Here is a 17,891-nt window from a genome sequence, read left to right as displayed (position 1 = left end):
TAATTACCATCACAGGCACCGCTACCTCTGCCTTGTGCACCTCTAGTAGTACCTCCACTAACCTAAGGTTTACCTTTTGCTATCAATATAGAAATAGGCTTGAAAATAGATAGGAGAAATCCTTGGCCATATGGACAAAATCATTACACACACAATGACCTTTGCAGCCCAACTCAATCTGAGAAGGTATGAATGAGCTAGAACAACCACATTGGGATGACACCCGACTACCTAAAGCTTCTAAACAAAAAGACCTACTACTTGAACCTTGTAAAGTTTCCTGCGCCAATTTACTATGGTACTCATGGGAAACTCTGAAATATCTTCCTTGAAGGGTGTGACCACTGAACTTTCCCTAATGGTGCACCCTCTTGGAGCCTCCCTGATATACTTAAAAGTTTGACTCGATCATCTTCACATGAACCATTATATGTAGCGCCCAAGCAAACACGCATGTGTACGTGGTCCACTAAGTAGTAAAATGGCCATATAAAAGCCAAGTATTGATATCCTGGGGACTTGTGTTTAAAAACTCTCCAATTCTAGTTCTACTGTGAAGATTAAAAAAGAGCAAACATAACCCAAAAGTAATTGTTAGTTAACACAAAAGGTAAGCTTAAACAATGCGGTAAAATAAAGTTCTTGGACAATAATGGGGAGAAACCTAGGGCTAAGAAACTATGAATAATCATACTTAGCTATACAACTTTATTGGTTGTGTCAATTATCGTGGTTGTTGGTCTATGGACTTCCGAACCTCTAATCAATTATCTAACTTAACCCCACAACTACATCACAACTACATCGTTGGCGAAGATGTGAGAACAAAGTAATGCATTCATGTTTCATCCTATACTTGAATCAAATAGGGAACTTAGGTATATTACTATCCAAAATTCAAATTATAACTTCAATTTTGAGAGATTACAATCTTATTTTATCTATCTCATGCTCTATCCTATAGTTCCTCCTTCCGGGCTCAAGGTAGAATTAAACACGTATTCTAAGGGTTACAAATATTTAAAATTATTAAAACAAGGATAAATAAACAACCAAAAATGATAAATAACCAAAACTAATTCAATTAATCAAGCAAACGTACTCATAGTCTTGGCCTTAACCCTGGATAAGGGTATTTAGCCGCTCATTGACATACATGTACTCACAATAGATAAATCCATGTTATAATCCATAAAAAAACTAAAGTAAAGAAATAAGAACCCTAATTAAAGTCTTCTCCACTGGATTAAAAACCCTTAAGATCTTCCAAGGTGAATACATAAGAGTACACTACACATAACTTAGAAAGGAAACCTTGATGATTTGCTAGAGAGTTCTTGGATTGAAAAACTTAATTCTCGATTATCTTGGAAAAAGGCTTGAATCTTGCTTTTGAGAGATGAGTTTGATGGAAACCTTAATCTTGTGGTTGATAGAATAAGAGAGGGTTTTTGAGACGCTTAACTGAAGAAAAATGCAAAAAATTACGTCTCTTTAGGGTTATAAGTCATGGAAGGTAAAGGAAATGACCAAAATACCCTTATAAAATAAATTCCTAGTTACTGAAAAATCATAGCTGACGACCTTCATGATAGGGCATCACAAATGTGATAAGCTATCATGAATGTCATCACTTAGGAGCTAGTTTTTGCCTAAGGATGATGACCTTCGTGATAGGTAGTCACAAATGTGATAAGATATCATGAATGTTGTCATACTATTTCCAGCCTAACATGATGGAGTAAAATAGGAATAAATCTTTGCTCCGATATCAGATTTAGGAAAATTTAGTATCGTTTGAAAGATAATTCAATTATCTATCTTTTTATAGGTCATGTGCTTAAAAATTCCAAGTATAATGAGAGATATTCTAGTTTTAAGTTGACTATACCAATATCCTTCTCAAGAATTCAATCGGTAAGGAATGTTTTGATTCGTCTGATAGCTGGGAGTTATTTGAAGCCTTAATATACATCTAACATACTCATAAAACTATAAAAGAACCATGATGTAATATGCATGAGCTTGGTACATGGATCTAATATTTTTTTTAATTTTTTGGGGTATTACAATATCTCCCTCTTAGAAACATTCGTCCTCTAATGATGACTGCTTGAGAGGGGAGAAAAGATAAAATGATGAATACACTGATCATGCTCAACTAACACATGATTTTAGGACAGAATTAAATTCTAAACTGAACATAGCCTAACTGAACATGCATATCTGATGCATTACTGATAAGATGAACTCATGAATACATGACTAATATTCGGATGAACTAAAATTTCTCGCAATGAGAATGCATATCTGATGCGTGATCGCTTGACTGAACTGATACATGATTGCATGATAAGCTATGCACTGATAATTGATACCAATTTTATACTTGAATTTTAATATGTAACTAAATAAGCTTAAGAAAAATGGTTACCTAGAGCTAAGTGTGAATTAGCAGAGAAAAGATAAGGGTACTTGGTTCGCATGTCTGCTTTTGCTTCCCAAGTAGCTCCCTCCAAGGACTGATCTGCCAAAGAACCTTGACTAGAGGAACTTCTTTGCTCCTCAGCCTACGAGTCTGATAGTCGAGGATTTCGACTGGAATCTCTTCATAAGAGAGGCTATTTTGAATGTCAACGCTCAGAATAGGGACTACAATTGCTGGGTCCCCTATGCACTTCTTGAGCAAAGAGACATGGAAGACTGGATGAACGGAGACTAGATCTGAAGGCAATTTAAGCTCATAGGCTACCTTGCCAAAGCGACTGAGAATCCTAAAGGGACCGACATATCAGGGACTGAGCTTTCCTTTCTTGACAAATCTCTTCACTCCCTTCATGAGAGAGATCATGAGATAGACATAGTCATTGACCTTGAATTTGAGATCCTTTCTACAGATATCCGCATAAGAATCTTGTCGGCTCTGAGCATGTTGGAGTCTTTCTCTGATCAACTGAACTTTCTCTAAGGCATCGAATACTAAGTTAGGCCCTATAACTGTGGCTTCACTAACTTTGAACCAACTGATTGGAGACCTACATCTCCTACCATAGAGAGCTTCAAATGGAGCCATCTGAGTACTGGAGTGATAGTTGTTGTTTTATGCGAACTCAATCAAAGGCAAGTGGTCATCCCAGGTTCCCTTGAAATCAATTGCACATGCCCTTAGCATATCTTCTAGTGTCTGAATGGTACTTTCTGCTTGACCATCTCTCTGAGGATAAAACGTTGTACTGATATAAACTTGGGTACCAAGACCCTTTTGGAATGCTTTCCAAAAGTGAGAGGTGAACTGGGTACCTCTGTCTGAGATGATAGATAGTGGAACACCATGTAATCTGACCAACTCCCTAATATAGAGTTTGGCATAATCCTCAGGTGAGTAAGAGGTGTGAACTAGATGGAAATGAGCTGCCATGGTCATTCTATCTACAATGAACCAAATTAAATCACGCTGATGACGTGTTCTATGCAAATCCATCATGAAGTCTATGTTCACTTCTTCCTATTTCTAAGTAGGAATACTAAACTCCTACATGGAACCACTAGGTTTCTGATGCTCTATCTTAACCTGCTGAAATGTAGAGCACTTAGCCACAAACTCTGCAACGTCCCTCTTCATCCTACTCTACCAATAGATCTCCCATAAGTTGCGGTACATCTTAGTGGCCCCTGGATAAATAGAGTATCATGCACCATGCTCTTCTATAAAAATTTAATGTCTCAAGTCATCTACACCGAGAACACACAGACGACCCTGACAATGAAGAACACCATCTCCCTCTTGGGAGAAAATATCTACTTCCTGACTCTGAACTAGCTCTTTTAGCTTGACAAGTCTAGGATCCCTATCTTGCTTCTCTTTCACGTCAGAAACTATAGATGACTTTAAACTACTATGAAAATATACACCGCCCTCTGAAGAGTCAGCTAAGAGAATACTTAGTCTGGCAAGATGATGAATCTCTTGAGCTAATTTCTTCTTACTATCCTCAACATGGGAAACACTACCTATGGACAGTCTACTGAGTATGTCAGCCACTATATTAGCCTTTCCAGGATGATAAAGAACACTCATGTCATAATCCTTTAAGAGCTTTAACCACCTTCTCTGACGAAGATGAGATCTTTTTGGGAAAAGACATACTGAAGAATCTTATGATCTGTGAAGATGTCTACATGAACACCGTATAGATAATGCCTCCAAGTCTTTAAGGCAAAGATAACTGCTACTAACTCAAGGTCATGAGTAGGATAATTCTTCTCATGGGGCTTTAACTGTCTGGAGTCGTAGGCTATGACTCTATCATGCTGCATGAGGACACAACCTAAACCTACTCTGGATGCATCACAATATACTATGAATCCATCAAAACTATCGGGAAGTGCTAAAATTGAAGCTGAGGTGAGTCGAGTCTTCAACTCCTAAAAACTCTTCTCACAAGGTTCTGACCACTAAAACTTGACCTTCTTCTAAGTCAATCTGGACATAGGAGATGAAATAAAAGAAAATCCCTCAACAAACCGCCTGTAATAGCCATCTAAACCCAAGAAACTCCTAATATTTGATAGAGAGATAGGGCGAGGCCAGTTTTCTACCGCTTCAGTTTTCTGAGGATCTACTCTAATGCCATCACCAGAAATAATATGGCTAAGGAATGCTATTGATCTTAGCCAAAATTCACATTTACTGAACTTGGTGAACAACTGGTGATCCCTAAGAGTCTGAAGAACAATTATAAGATGGTCTGAATGATCACGCTCTGTGCGAGAATAGACCAGAATATCATCTATGAAGACTATGACGAATGTGTCCAAGTACTTCTTGAACACCCTGTTTATCAAGTCCATAAAAGATGTAGGGGCATTAGTAAGACCAAAGGACATGACTATAAATTCAAAGTGACCATACCGAGTACGAAAAGCTATCTTCGGGATGTCACATTCTCTAACTATGATCTAATGATAGCCTGATCTGAGGTCTATCTTGGAGAAATAACTGGCACCCTAAAGTTGGTCAAACAAGTTGTCTATTCTAGGTAGCGGATACCTATTCTTTGCTGTGACTTTGTTGAGCTGGCAATAATAAATACACATTCTGAGAGAACCGTCTTTCTTGCACACGAATAAGACTGGTGTACCCCATGGGGATACACTGGGCCTGATGAATCCCTTATCTAAGATATCCTTCAACTGATCTTTCAGTTACTTGAGTTCTGCCATTTTGTATGGCGGAATAAAAATAGGCTGAGTATCTGGGAGAAGGTCTATACCGAAGTCTATTTTCCTTTTGGGTCTGAATATGCATTAACCACTGTGACTGATTTGAGACTGGGAGATTCGGAACTGGAATTCTTAACATGCACAAGATAATACACACACCTCTTAGAAATCATTTTCCTTGCCAAAGGTAGAAAACAAGATGACCCTTTAAAGACGAAGTACTACCCTTCTACTTTAGGACGGGCTCATTCAGGAACTAAAATTGAACTATCCTATTTCTTCAGACGACTATGTCATAGCAGGAATGAAGCCAATCCATGTCTAGAATGACATCAAAATCAATCATCTCTAACTCGACTAAATCTGCTAATGTGGATTTCTAAAATATCATAACCAGGCAATTCCTGTATACCCGCTGAGCTATGATGGTTTTACCCACTAGGGTAGAGACTGAAAAGGGTACTGCTAAAATTTTGAGACTGATTCCACAATCTCCTGCTATGTATGAAGTAACAAAAGACAAGGTACACCTAGGTCTAGCAAAGCATAAACATGAACATGGAAAAACTGTAACATACCAGTAACGAAATCAGGAGAATTTTCCTGATCCAGTCGGTTCTGAAGAGCATAAAGTCTATTTGGGTGTTGCTCACTAGTAGCACTAGAAATGGCACCCTGGACTTTCGGGTGACCGGACTGAGCTGTGGAATAATTCTGCTGAACCTAAGGGCCTGGCTGAGGACACTCTCTAATCTTGTGGCCTGACTTACCACAACCAAAACAGACATCACTATCGGCTCTACAAATACCCTTGTGGTTCTTACCACAAGTCTGACAAAGGGGATTTGTTCGGGCATTGCTAACACTACCCTGAGATTTAAAGCCTAGTACTATATCTCTATTGCCATCCCAGAACTTTAGCACTGGGGCACTAGCGGAGAAAGGGGCTGGAACTACTGACTTAGGATAAAACTACAAATGATTTCCTCCCTCTGATTTGGGCTGGTCAAAACTAAAACTGCCTGATTTTGCTCTCTTGTTCTGCCTCTCCCTAGTCTTAACCTTCTACTCGTCTATCTGTTGAGCATGGGTCATGAGCTTGGCTAAAGTCATATCACTATTAACCATCGCAGACCTATACTCATTTACCATGCTATTATTCACCCCTAATATGAACTTGCTTATCTTAGCCCTGTTGTCTGCAACCACATCAGGGACATATCTGGCTAGCTGAGTAAATCTAAGAGAATACTCTCTAACCATCATATTTCCCTGCCTGAGATTGATGAACTCAATAACTTTGGCCTCTCTCAGCTCTTGGGGAAAGAATCTATCTAAGAAAGCCATGAAAAATTCTTCTCACTCAACAGGACCTGCATCCTCTAACGTTTCTGCTAACCGCTGCTTGTACCAAGTGTGAACGACATCCTGCAATTGGTATGCTGCTAACTCGACACTTTGAGAAGAAGTGACTCCCATGATGTCAATGACCTTCTAGATTTGGTCAATGAATTCCTAAGAATCCTCGTCTGGCTTAAACCCAAAAAAGGACGGAGGGTTTATTTGGAGGCATATTTTTGAAATAAGAGAAGAGCAGATTAGACTGAGAGACTGACTTGAAATTATGTTTACTAGCATGATATGAATACTGAAGAAAGCAAACTATTTCATAAACATCTCATAACCTCCTGTACATAAATGTGGCGCACAATACATCCATTTATAAGACTCTACTAGATGCGGCTTTCAAACTTCCTGGGACTCTATTGATCCCTAGGCTCTGATACCAAGTTTGTAACGCCTCGATTTTTCTAAATCGGAATGCTACACGGTGCTTATGACCCCAAAGGATCACAAGATAACCCATGACCGATATATGTAAATGTACACTGCAATATATAATGTAATAATGTGGAAAACATGAGCATGTAGGCCACAAGGTTCAACTAAATAAAGAATCTATCAAAACATAATATCCATATGGGTAAAAGATACCCAAAATAGCTGAAAACTGAATCAAATCTGAACATAAGTCTGAATACTGAATTTGAAAGCCTCTAAGTACTGTCTGAATAAGGATTTGAAGAAACCTGTCCCCAACTAACTTCGTAAACTGATAACTGGCTAAAATAATAATGAATAAATCAAATCATATTATTCTAGAATAAAGAGGACTCACTAAATCTTTCGGACTGGAAATGCTACTGCTACTACTGATCTGGAGCTCGTGTCTCTGAACCTATGGTATAACATGAAAAGAAAGTACTATAGCGCAAATATGTCAGTACGAGGGAATATACTGAGTATACGAGTGAGGAAGTCTAAATATAAACAAGGTTTACATGCATGTACAATGCTAACTGTCTGACTGATATAAATGTAAGAGTACAAATATGCATACATAGTAACTAAAATCATGTGTGCATGATAGCTAGCCCTGTATGCTAATACATGGTTTACTGATGGCTAACATGAGTAATATTGAATTTCTGATAACATGGGCAACTGTATCTGACAATCCTGAATCTGATAGAACTATCTGAGTTTTGTACTATAACTGAGTCTGACTGTATCTGACAGTCCTGATATACTGAAATCTGAAGACCTATCTAAGTTCTTTTACTGAGATTGATTCCAAAACTATGGGAGGTAGTTATTTAACCGACATTCCCTAATAACGTATATAGCTAAGTTGGGGGTCCAATCTCTGCCCCGACTAGAGGGGTGTCAATACTGCACCACTGGTAAGGACAGTTGTGGGTGACCCTTAGCTGGTAGGTATTCGGAAGAAGAACGGTGGGAACCCTAAACTGACATGTTAATCCACCTCATCAACCCTAATCTGATAGGCTAAGAGGTCTCAACCTACGCTGGCTATGTAGTTCTGGAACAAAAGGATGACTGCTAAGAATCACACCCTAAATTGGTAGGTGAGTTCCCATCCTAGGGTTCACTCGGTGCTAACTTCTACTCCCATCTAGAGAGACTAAGCATGATTCAACTGACTGTACATGGATGGATTAACTGACTTCCGCTGACTGACAGAATAGTACTATTATCTGAGAGTTAACTGAGATCATGAGATTTCTGAGGTTTCCTGAGTCACATGACTGACTAAGTTCTATAGATTATAGCTTGACAGAGATTATCGTGACAACATGACATGGCTCTAGGCATACAACTAAGTTTTTTGAGTATGAATACCCCAGGACTTGATAGAAGGAAACTAACACACATGACATAAATTGATCACAAGATTTGAGTCCATAATTCATAATATCATAAGTAGGGGATATCATATTTCATATAGTTATTCAACATCTTAAACATTGTAGGGAATTCATGGATATATTTCTTGTACATATTATACATCTCCATTATCTTACATGCTTCATACCACTACAATAACAACCACGAAAAGCATAGAATTCATATTGAAGTATATAGCTAAAATGGACTTGTCATTTAGACATCATAGAACCATACAAACATGAATTTCAAGCATCCTAAGCATTTTATCAAACACCTTACATGCATTTTTTAAGGCATAGGTGCATTTCATACTTGCACCATGTTAAACCACCTAAAGTTCATGGTTTTCAATTAATAAACAAATATATTCCATGAAAACACCTTTAGACATCACATTGAAACTTAAACAAACATCTTCAATATGTACATACTCATATCACCACCAAAAGTTTACAAAATAATATTTAAAACATGGTTCTTGAGCTCTATGAACAGATTGGATCCATAGATGAACACTACGCATACCTTATAAAGGAAACCTTGAAGATTCGCTGGAGAGTTCTTGGATTGGAAAACTTAATTCTCGATTATCTTAGAAAAAGGATTGAATCTTTTTTTTGAGAGATGAGTTTGATGGAAACCCTAATCTTGTGGTTGAGAGGGTAAGAGAGGGTTTTTGAGATGCTTAACTGAAGAAAAATAGGAAAAAATTATGCCTCTTTAGGGTTATTAGTTGTGGAAGGTGAAGGAAATGACCAAAAAACCCTTATGAAATAAATTCCCAATTTCTAAAAAATCATATCTAACGACCTTCGTGATAAGACATCACAAATGTGATAAGCTATCACGAATATCGTTACTTAGGAGCTGGTTTCTGCCTAAGGCTTACGACCTTTGTGATAGGGCATCACAAATGTGATAAGCTATCAAGAATGTCGTCACTTAGGAGCTGGTTTCTGCCTAAGGCTGACGAACTTCGTGATAGGGCGTCACAAATGTGATAAGCTATAACGAATATCTTCACACTATTTCCATCCTGACATGCTGGAGTAAAATAGTAATAACTCTTTGCTCCGATATTAGATTTAGGAAAAATTGGTATTTTTGGAAATATAATTCAACTATCTATCAGTTAATAGTTCATGAGCTCAAAAATTCTAAGTATAATGAGAGATATGCTCGTTTGAAGTTGACTATACCAATATCTTTCTCAAGAATTCAATCGGTAAGAAATGTTTTGATTCATCTGATAGCTGGGAGTTATTTAAAGCCTTAATATACATCTAACTTACTCATAAAACTATAAAAGAACCATGATGTACTATGCTTGAGCTTGGTATATGGATCTAATATTGGTTTGGATTTTTCAGGGTATTACACTCTAGAACATGGAACATAGTCCTAAGAAACATAAGCTGGGATAGAATTACTAGGCCTTAGGCAATTCAACTACCCAATTAAAACTTAGCCTTGCTCATTCTGATATTTGGGGTCCTAGTAGAGTTAGTTCACCCTTAGGATTCCATTACTTTATTACTTTCATCGATGATTTTTCAAGATGTACTTGGGTTTACTTGATGAAAGATCATTCCGAGTTATTCTATATATTCAAAAGTTTTTGTGATGAAATACAAAATCATTTGGTGTTTGTATTCTTGCTTTTCATAGTGATAATTCCTTAGAATACTTATCCTCCCAGTTTTAGGAGTTTGACTCATCAAGAAATCATTCACTAGACATCATATCCATATACCCCTCAGCAGAACGGTATAGCAAAAAGGAAAAATTGGCATCTCATTAAGACTACTCCCACTCTTCTCACTGAATCCCAAATTCCGCTACATTTTTAGGGTGATGCAGTCCTTGTATCTTCCTATCTCATTTACAGAGTGCCATCATCTTTGATCCAGAATCAGGTTCCCCATTCCATACTATTTCATCAATCACATTTCTACTCTATCGCTCCTCTTGTTTTTAGGAGAACATGTTTTGTTCATAATTTAGCCCCAGGAAAAGATAAATTAGCCCCTCGTGCTCTCAAATGTATCTTTCTTGGTTACTTTGAGTTTAAAAAAGGTATCGATACTATTCACCTATTCTGGGTCACTACTTTATGTCCGTCGATGTCACATTCTTTGATTATAAATCTTACTATACATCTTCTGATCATCTTAATATCTCTGAGGTTTTACCCATATCTCTAGTCTTACCTGCACCTATCTTTGAGAAATCTACAGTTACTTCTCTATCTACAGCTACAGTGCCACCACTTTTGACTTATCACCGCCGACCAAGTCCAGCATCAATCCCAGATGATTAATTTTATGTGCCTGACACTTTTATTACTGTGGAACTGCCTTTTGCTAGCCAATTCGTTGCACTTCAAAGAGGTATAAGATTCACTCGTAATACTAACCTACATTATACTTTTTTGAGTTATCATCATTTGTCATCACCGCATTATGCTTTTGTATTAGCTTTGTCCTCTATTTTCATCTCTAATACTACAGAAGAAGCACGTCTAATTCAAGACGAAAATAGGCTAAGGTTGATGAGATGTCTGCTTTACATACGAGTGGTACTTGGGAGCTTGTTTCCCTTACCACAGGTAAATCTACTATTGGTTGTCATTGGGTTTATACAGTCAAAGTTGGTCTAGATGGTTAGGGTGATTGGCTGAAGGCTTGCCTTGTTACCAAAGTATATACACATATATTTAGGCTGGATTATAGTGACACTTTCTCTCCCGTGGCTAAAATAACATCACTCTATCTTTTTCTCTCTATGGTTGTCGTTCGTCGTTGGCCTCTTTATCAATTAGACATTAAGAATGCTTTTCTGCATGGTGATCTTGAGGAAGAAGTCTATATAGAGTAATCACCTAGTTTTGTTACTCGGGGGAGTCTAGCAGCCTTATATGTTGATTGTGCAAGTCCCCTTGAGCCTAGTTTGAAAAGTTTAGCACGGTGATTCAGGAGTTTGGCATGATTCGTAGTGGAGCTAATCATTTAGTGTTTTATCATCATTCCAAACTAAATCTGTGTATTTTTTTGGTAGTTATGTTGATAATATTGTTGTCACCGGCAATGATCAAGGTGGTATCACTAACTTGAAGCAATATCTATTTTAGCTTTTCCAGACGAAAGACCTTGGCAGACTGAAATACTTTCTATGTATTGAGGTTGCTCAGTTCATATCAGGTATTGTTTGCTTTGGATATTATTGAGGAGATAGGAATGATGGGATGTCGACCTATTAACACTCCTATGGATCTAAATGCTAAACTTCTGCAGAATAGGGGGAGCTACTCAGTGATCCTAGAAGGTATAGGTAGTTGGTTGGAAAGTTGAATTATTTCACAGTGACTAAACCTGCCATCTTTTTTCCTGTGAGTGTTGTAAGTCAATTTATGACTTCCCCTGTGATAGTCATTTAGATTTAGTTGTTTGTATTTTGCGATATATAAAGTCATCTTCAGGTAAAGGACTACTTTTCAAGGATCGAGGCCATGAGCATATCACTAGATATACAAATGCTGATTGGGCAGGAATCACTCTCTGATAGACGATCTATTTTTGGATATTGTGTTTTAGTAGGAGGTAATTTGGTGTCTTGGAAGATTAAGAAACAGTGTATAGTTGCTTGATTTAGTGCTGAAGTAGAATATTGAGCAATGGATGGAACAACTTGCGAGCTGGTTTGCATCAAACAATTGTTAAGAGAACTAAAATTTGAAGAAACTGGAAAGATGTAACTTGTATGTGATAATCAAGCAGCCCCTTTATATTGCATCTAATCCATATGGAATTTCATGAGAGAACAAAACACATAGAGATTGATTGTCACTTAGTCAGAGAAAAGATGCTCTCAAAAGATATTGTTACAAAATTTGTAAAGTCAGGTGATCAACTTGCAAAGATCTTCACCAAGTCCCTCACAAATCCTCACATTAATTAAATTTGTAACAGACTAGGTATATATGACTTGTATGCACCATCTTGAGGGGGAATGTTACAATATGACTAGGAATAGGAATAGTATAAAAAATCCTACTTGAAAAAGGATTGTAATGTAGTGTCTATAAATAGGGTGTCAATGTAATTATGTAGACATACAATTCAATAATATTTTTTCCATTAATTCTCACAACATAAAATAGAGGTTTTCATGGTTATAAGAACATGAAATTAAACCATACCATACCATACATTTTAAGAAACAATCAAGACAAACATCGTTTTCTTAATAACTATACCATACCATACCATGAGAAACTACCATCCAAATAGAGGGTAAAAGGGAGATAACTGGTTTTTTTAGGTTTTTTAAATTCTTCCATAGTAGTAAGATTTGCATGCCAAAGGCATCTTCCTAGAAATAAAAGCATGGTGAGTTTGGTGTTGATGCTGAATTTAACTCAATCATCTGCTATCACTTTTTTGGATGTTCATTGGAAATAGAGACCTGCTGTCTAGAACGTAATAGCTCAATGGTATCCTCTATTGTTCTATTTTTTCCTTCATGTAGCCAGTGATGATTGAGTTGGATTTTGCATAAAAACATTAAAGTGTGTAGATTCCAGTAAGATGTAGAGTTATTTTATCAATAGTGCCTTTGAACATGTGTGTAAACTAGTAATACATTTAACCTGGGAAACATTATCTACTTGGTAAAAAGGATTAGGAGAAGGGGAGTATTTTTACCTGATTTTCAGAATTAACACAATTGAAAAGAAGATAGTGATTCTTACATTGATCATGAGAAGAGTAAAAGTTAAACATGGGTGAGGGATATATTGAATGACTTCTGGTTAGAACTAACAAAGTGCAATCGATTCTGGGATTTTGCACTAGCTTGAATTTTACATTGTTTTATTTATGTGTAAATCATAAACGAGAATGTACTTGTCGTTCACGTAGCAGAAGTGGAAGACTTTCTTGAACCGCAGTTGGGATTACTGCACGGTGGTGGTTGTCATAGTGTGTTGGAGCAACCCCCGGCGATGATTGTCATGGTGTGTTGGAGAAACCCCTATACCACAGCCTAAACCGGATTAGGATAGAAAATATGAAGGGAGGAAAATACTAAGTTCAGTATTCAGTATTCTATTTTCTACCTATATGTCTTTAATAATACACCTTATGTATACTTATATAGGAAAATAATAGGGTTAACTTAATTACCCTAATGGGCCATAAAAGCACCCCTTATGGGTGGGCCTAAATTTCTTACACTTTTATTTATGCTGAAGTAGGTATGGCAACCAGTGGTGGAGATATATGGAAAAATGAGAAGATTTGTGCTATACTTGATCAATTTGTAAATAGTTTGACTGGTAAATCAACTTCTCTATGGTAATATGTATGAGGCTGATCGGGCAGATCACACACAACTGCCTGGGATGGGACAAAAGCCACCATTTTTGTCAATAACTAAAATTTTCTTTGTTCTCATCATTATTTTTTTCTTACACTAGCTAATGTATTAATTCTTTTCACATAAATCCAGGCTTTTAGCTTTTCTGCAGACAGAGAGTCACTGAGAGGACCTCGAATTGTGAGGGTTGGCCTCATTCAGAAATCTGTTGCTCTACCCACAATTGCATCTTTCCTGAACCAAAGGGAGGGTATCTTTCAAAAGTTGATTCCCATGATTGATGCCGTAGGTTCTTCAGCGGTCAACATTTTATGCTTGCAAGTGAGTTATGACTTGGTTTTGTAAGTCTGATGAATTTATTGTCCTTTTGAGTTTAATCATTTGCTATTCTCTTTTACTCTTGTGCAGGAGGCATGGACGATGCCATTTCTATTTTGTACTCGAGAGAAAAAATGGTGTGAATTTGCTAAGCAGATTGATGGAGAATCAACAAGTTTTCTTCAGCAATTTGCACAAAAATATTACATGGTTATCATTAGTCCAATCCTTGAGAGGGATTTGAACCATGGAGAAACCCTGTGGAACAAAACTGTAATAATTGGAAATCATGGTTACATAATAGGGAAACATCGGAAGGTAAATCCCGCAAATCAAATTACAACATTGGGTTTTCTCCAGGAACTAATTACTTCAAAATTTGCAGAATCATATACCTAGAGTTGGGGACTTCAACGAGAGTACATATTACATAGAAGGGAACACTAGCCATCCCGTGTTTGAGACAGCATATGGCAAGATTGCTGTTAATATATGTTATGAAAGGCACCATCCACTGAACTGGTTAGCTTTTGGGTTAAATAGTGCAGAGATTGTTTTCAACCCATCAGCTACAGGCTCGCAATGCAGCAATAGCAAATTGTTATTTTGTTGGTTCAATTAACCGTGTCGGAATAGAAGTTTTCCCCCATACCTTTACTTCAGGAAATGGAAAGCCACAACATTATGATTTTGGGAATTTCTATGGTTCCAGTCATTTTTCTGCACCAGATGCGTCGTGCACACCATCTCTGTCCCATCACAAGGATGGATTGTTGATATCTGACATGGATCTTAACCTTTGCCGGCAGCTGAAGGACAAGTGGGGACTTTGAATGACTGCTTATTATGAAGTCTATTCTGATCTGCTTACTCGTTATATGAAACAAGATTTTGAGCCACAAGTCATTTCTGACCCCTTGTTACATAAGAGTGCTCAAGTTCTACCTTGATCAGTTAGAAAGAAAAGCAAGTAAAATTGCTTTCGAACTATCTGTGAAGTATCCCAGAGTTAGCAAGGTTATGGCCATGAAGTGTACGTTCAAGAACATATTTGCAATAAATTGTGGACTTTGTACAAATACTGAATTCATAGTGGTGTTAACATCATCAACATGGACTAACTACATGCCAGAGGAAAGATTTCATGGGTGTAAAATGTAATATTAGAATGCAATTATGTTAAAACGAGTGAGTATTAATCAGTAAGGTTAAGGATCCTTTTAAAAAAAATGGTTAAAGAGCCTAACTGGTATTTCTACTCTTTCTGTTTTGACATTTTGCCCCTCTTACTAGTTTCGCCAAGTACTTGAACTTGTTATGACATTTGATCATGCTTGTCTTCCAATCACACTAATAATAATATCAACATCAAATGAAAATATGTCATATCATTTTTACTTTAAGTAACTAAATTAAAATAAAAAGAATTGTGAAACTCAATAATGGATTACAACTACTTTGGTGTATCAAATGGGTTGGTTGGACCAAATTAGGAAAGTTAAAATAGATTGAACTAGGGTGTGTAAAAAATCAAATTCATCAATAAATTGAATCGAAAAAGTGCTATTTGTTTATTGTTATTGGGTTATAGGGTTAATTGTTTTATAATTTTTTCTATTGGGTTGTTGGTAGAGTTTTAGTTTTTTCTTATTGGGTTTGTGGATAAACCGATAACCCAATAAGTGTATACTAAATTACTACTTTTCCCTGTATATGTTTATATGTATATAAGATTATTATATATTTCTCGTAATTTCTCTTTAATATTTACAAATTACAAAATCTATTCAATTTCTGGAATTAATATTTAGTTCAAACTTGAAGATTCTTGTAAATTAAATCACATTATGTAGGATTTTAGTTGCAACTAAGATTCAGTTTCTTTTCATGTCAATTGCTACTATTTCTATTTTATGACTGTTTTCTTATCAGTTACATCAAAAATCTATCCGTTAAGGACTAAAAAATGGATAAATCAAAAATTGATAAAAATATCTTGTTAATTTGATTATTGGTTTAGCATATTTAAAAAGCGAAAATTGATAAATTGAATCGATGATACATAAATTTGAACTGAATCAATCGATGTACACCCCTAGATCGAAATAATAAAATGGCGGGTGAATGACTACCCAAATTTACTTTAGCTAGGAAAAGATAATACAAGATAAAATGCAATAATAAACATACTAAAGATTAAATAAATATAAAAATCAAACTCCATAGTTAAAATCTTTAAATCCCTTCAACATATTCAAGGGACGCTCTAAGGATGAAATATATCCAAAATATACATCAATATATGACCTCATTCCTATTTATAGATGTTTAAAACTCAAGACAGAATTGCTCTTCCGCTTCAATTTAGTGGAGAGGAATCAAAGTTTTTCTTCTCTTCATTCATCAGGTAATTTTCGTGGAGCAAAATCATCTCTACATTTCATTTTGTGGAGTAAAACAAACTTGTTGTTCTTTACAGTTCGCCAAATTCAAGCACCTTTTTCTATGAGAAATGGCTTCACGAAAACTAAATGTGGGCATGATTTTTGTGTCTTTACTTTTCTCACTCTTTTGCTCCACTTTCATTTTTTTCTCATCATTCTTGATCAAATTCTTGATTGAGTATCTTTCTTGAGTTCCAAATCTTGAAATCACCAACTTAAATTTATTTAGGTTATTAAATTATACTCAAAGAATCCTAAAACTCAAGAAAAAGGAAAACATAAGTTGGTAAAATACCAACTTATCACTTTCAAGTTACTATCACAAGTTTATCGAGAACTTTGCCTCCATTTCTACTCATTTGACAAGGTTAACTTAGAAGAAGTTTCCATTTGAATGGTCCAACAAGTGTGAGGATAGATTCCACAAGCTCAAGATCTTTTTGACTACAAAACCCATCCCTGTCTAGCCAATTGAAGGTAAGGATTTTGTTGTATATTGTGATGTTTCACACTCTAGTTTGGGCGTTATATTGATGAAAGATAGGAATGTTATTACATATGTTTCAAGGTAATTAAAGTCTCATGAAAAGAACTACCCAACTCATGACTTGGAGTTAGCTATAGTGTGCATTTAAGATTTGAAGACATTATCTTTATGGTGTCAAGTATGAAGTGTCTATAGACCATCGTAGCTTGCAATATGTTTTCACATAGATATTTGAATTTAAGTTAGAAAAGGTAGATGAAATTATTTTAAAACTATGATGTGACCATCCAATACCATCCATGTGAGACCAAAATAGTGATAGATGCATTGAGCTACAAATCGATAAGGATGGGTAGTTTGGCCTATTTTAGGGTGTCAAAGTGGTTCTTTTCTAGAGAGATTCAAACTCTAGCATCCCATTTTATGTATTTTAGAGGGTCTAAAAAGGATGGAATGTTGGCTTGTGTTAAGGTAAGGTCAATATTCCTTGGTTGAATTAAGGTAGAATAGTTTGAAGATATGAATTTGAATAAACTTCAGAACAAGGTGGTGTATAGTGATGCTTCAAATGCCACACATGATGTGTGTGGCATGATGAGATTTAAAAGGCTTGCCTGTATGCCTCGTGTTATGATATAATTCACAGTGTGCTTGATGAAACTTAATGTACTCGGTACTCTATTCATCCAGGTACAACCAAGATATAGCCTGACTTGAGGAAACTCATTGGTGGCCCAGTAGAACGAGAGGTATTATGCAATATTTGTCTAAATGACACAACTATCAGCAGT

The 17,891-nt window shown here is 36.4% G+C and overlaps 1 pseudogene; it reads left to right on the top strand.

Annotated features, from left to right (window-relative positions):
* LOC107844312 overlaps positions 1–15,119 on the top strand; it is a 96,850-nt pseudogene extending 81,731 nt beyond the window's left edge.
* The last annotated feature ends 2,772 nt before the right edge of the window (positions 15,120–17,891 follow it).

Source organism: Capsicum annuum, chromosome 10 (genome assembly GCF_002878395.1).
Source record: "Capsicum annuum cultivar UCD-10X-F1 chromosome 10, UCD10Xv1.1, whole genome shotgun sequence".
In the NCBI taxonomy this organism is placed as follows: Eukaryota; Viridiplantae; Streptophyta; class Magnoliopsida; order Solanales; family Solanaceae; genus Capsicum; species Capsicum annuum.
This window is presented reverse-complemented; position numbering and strand designations above follow the sequence as displayed.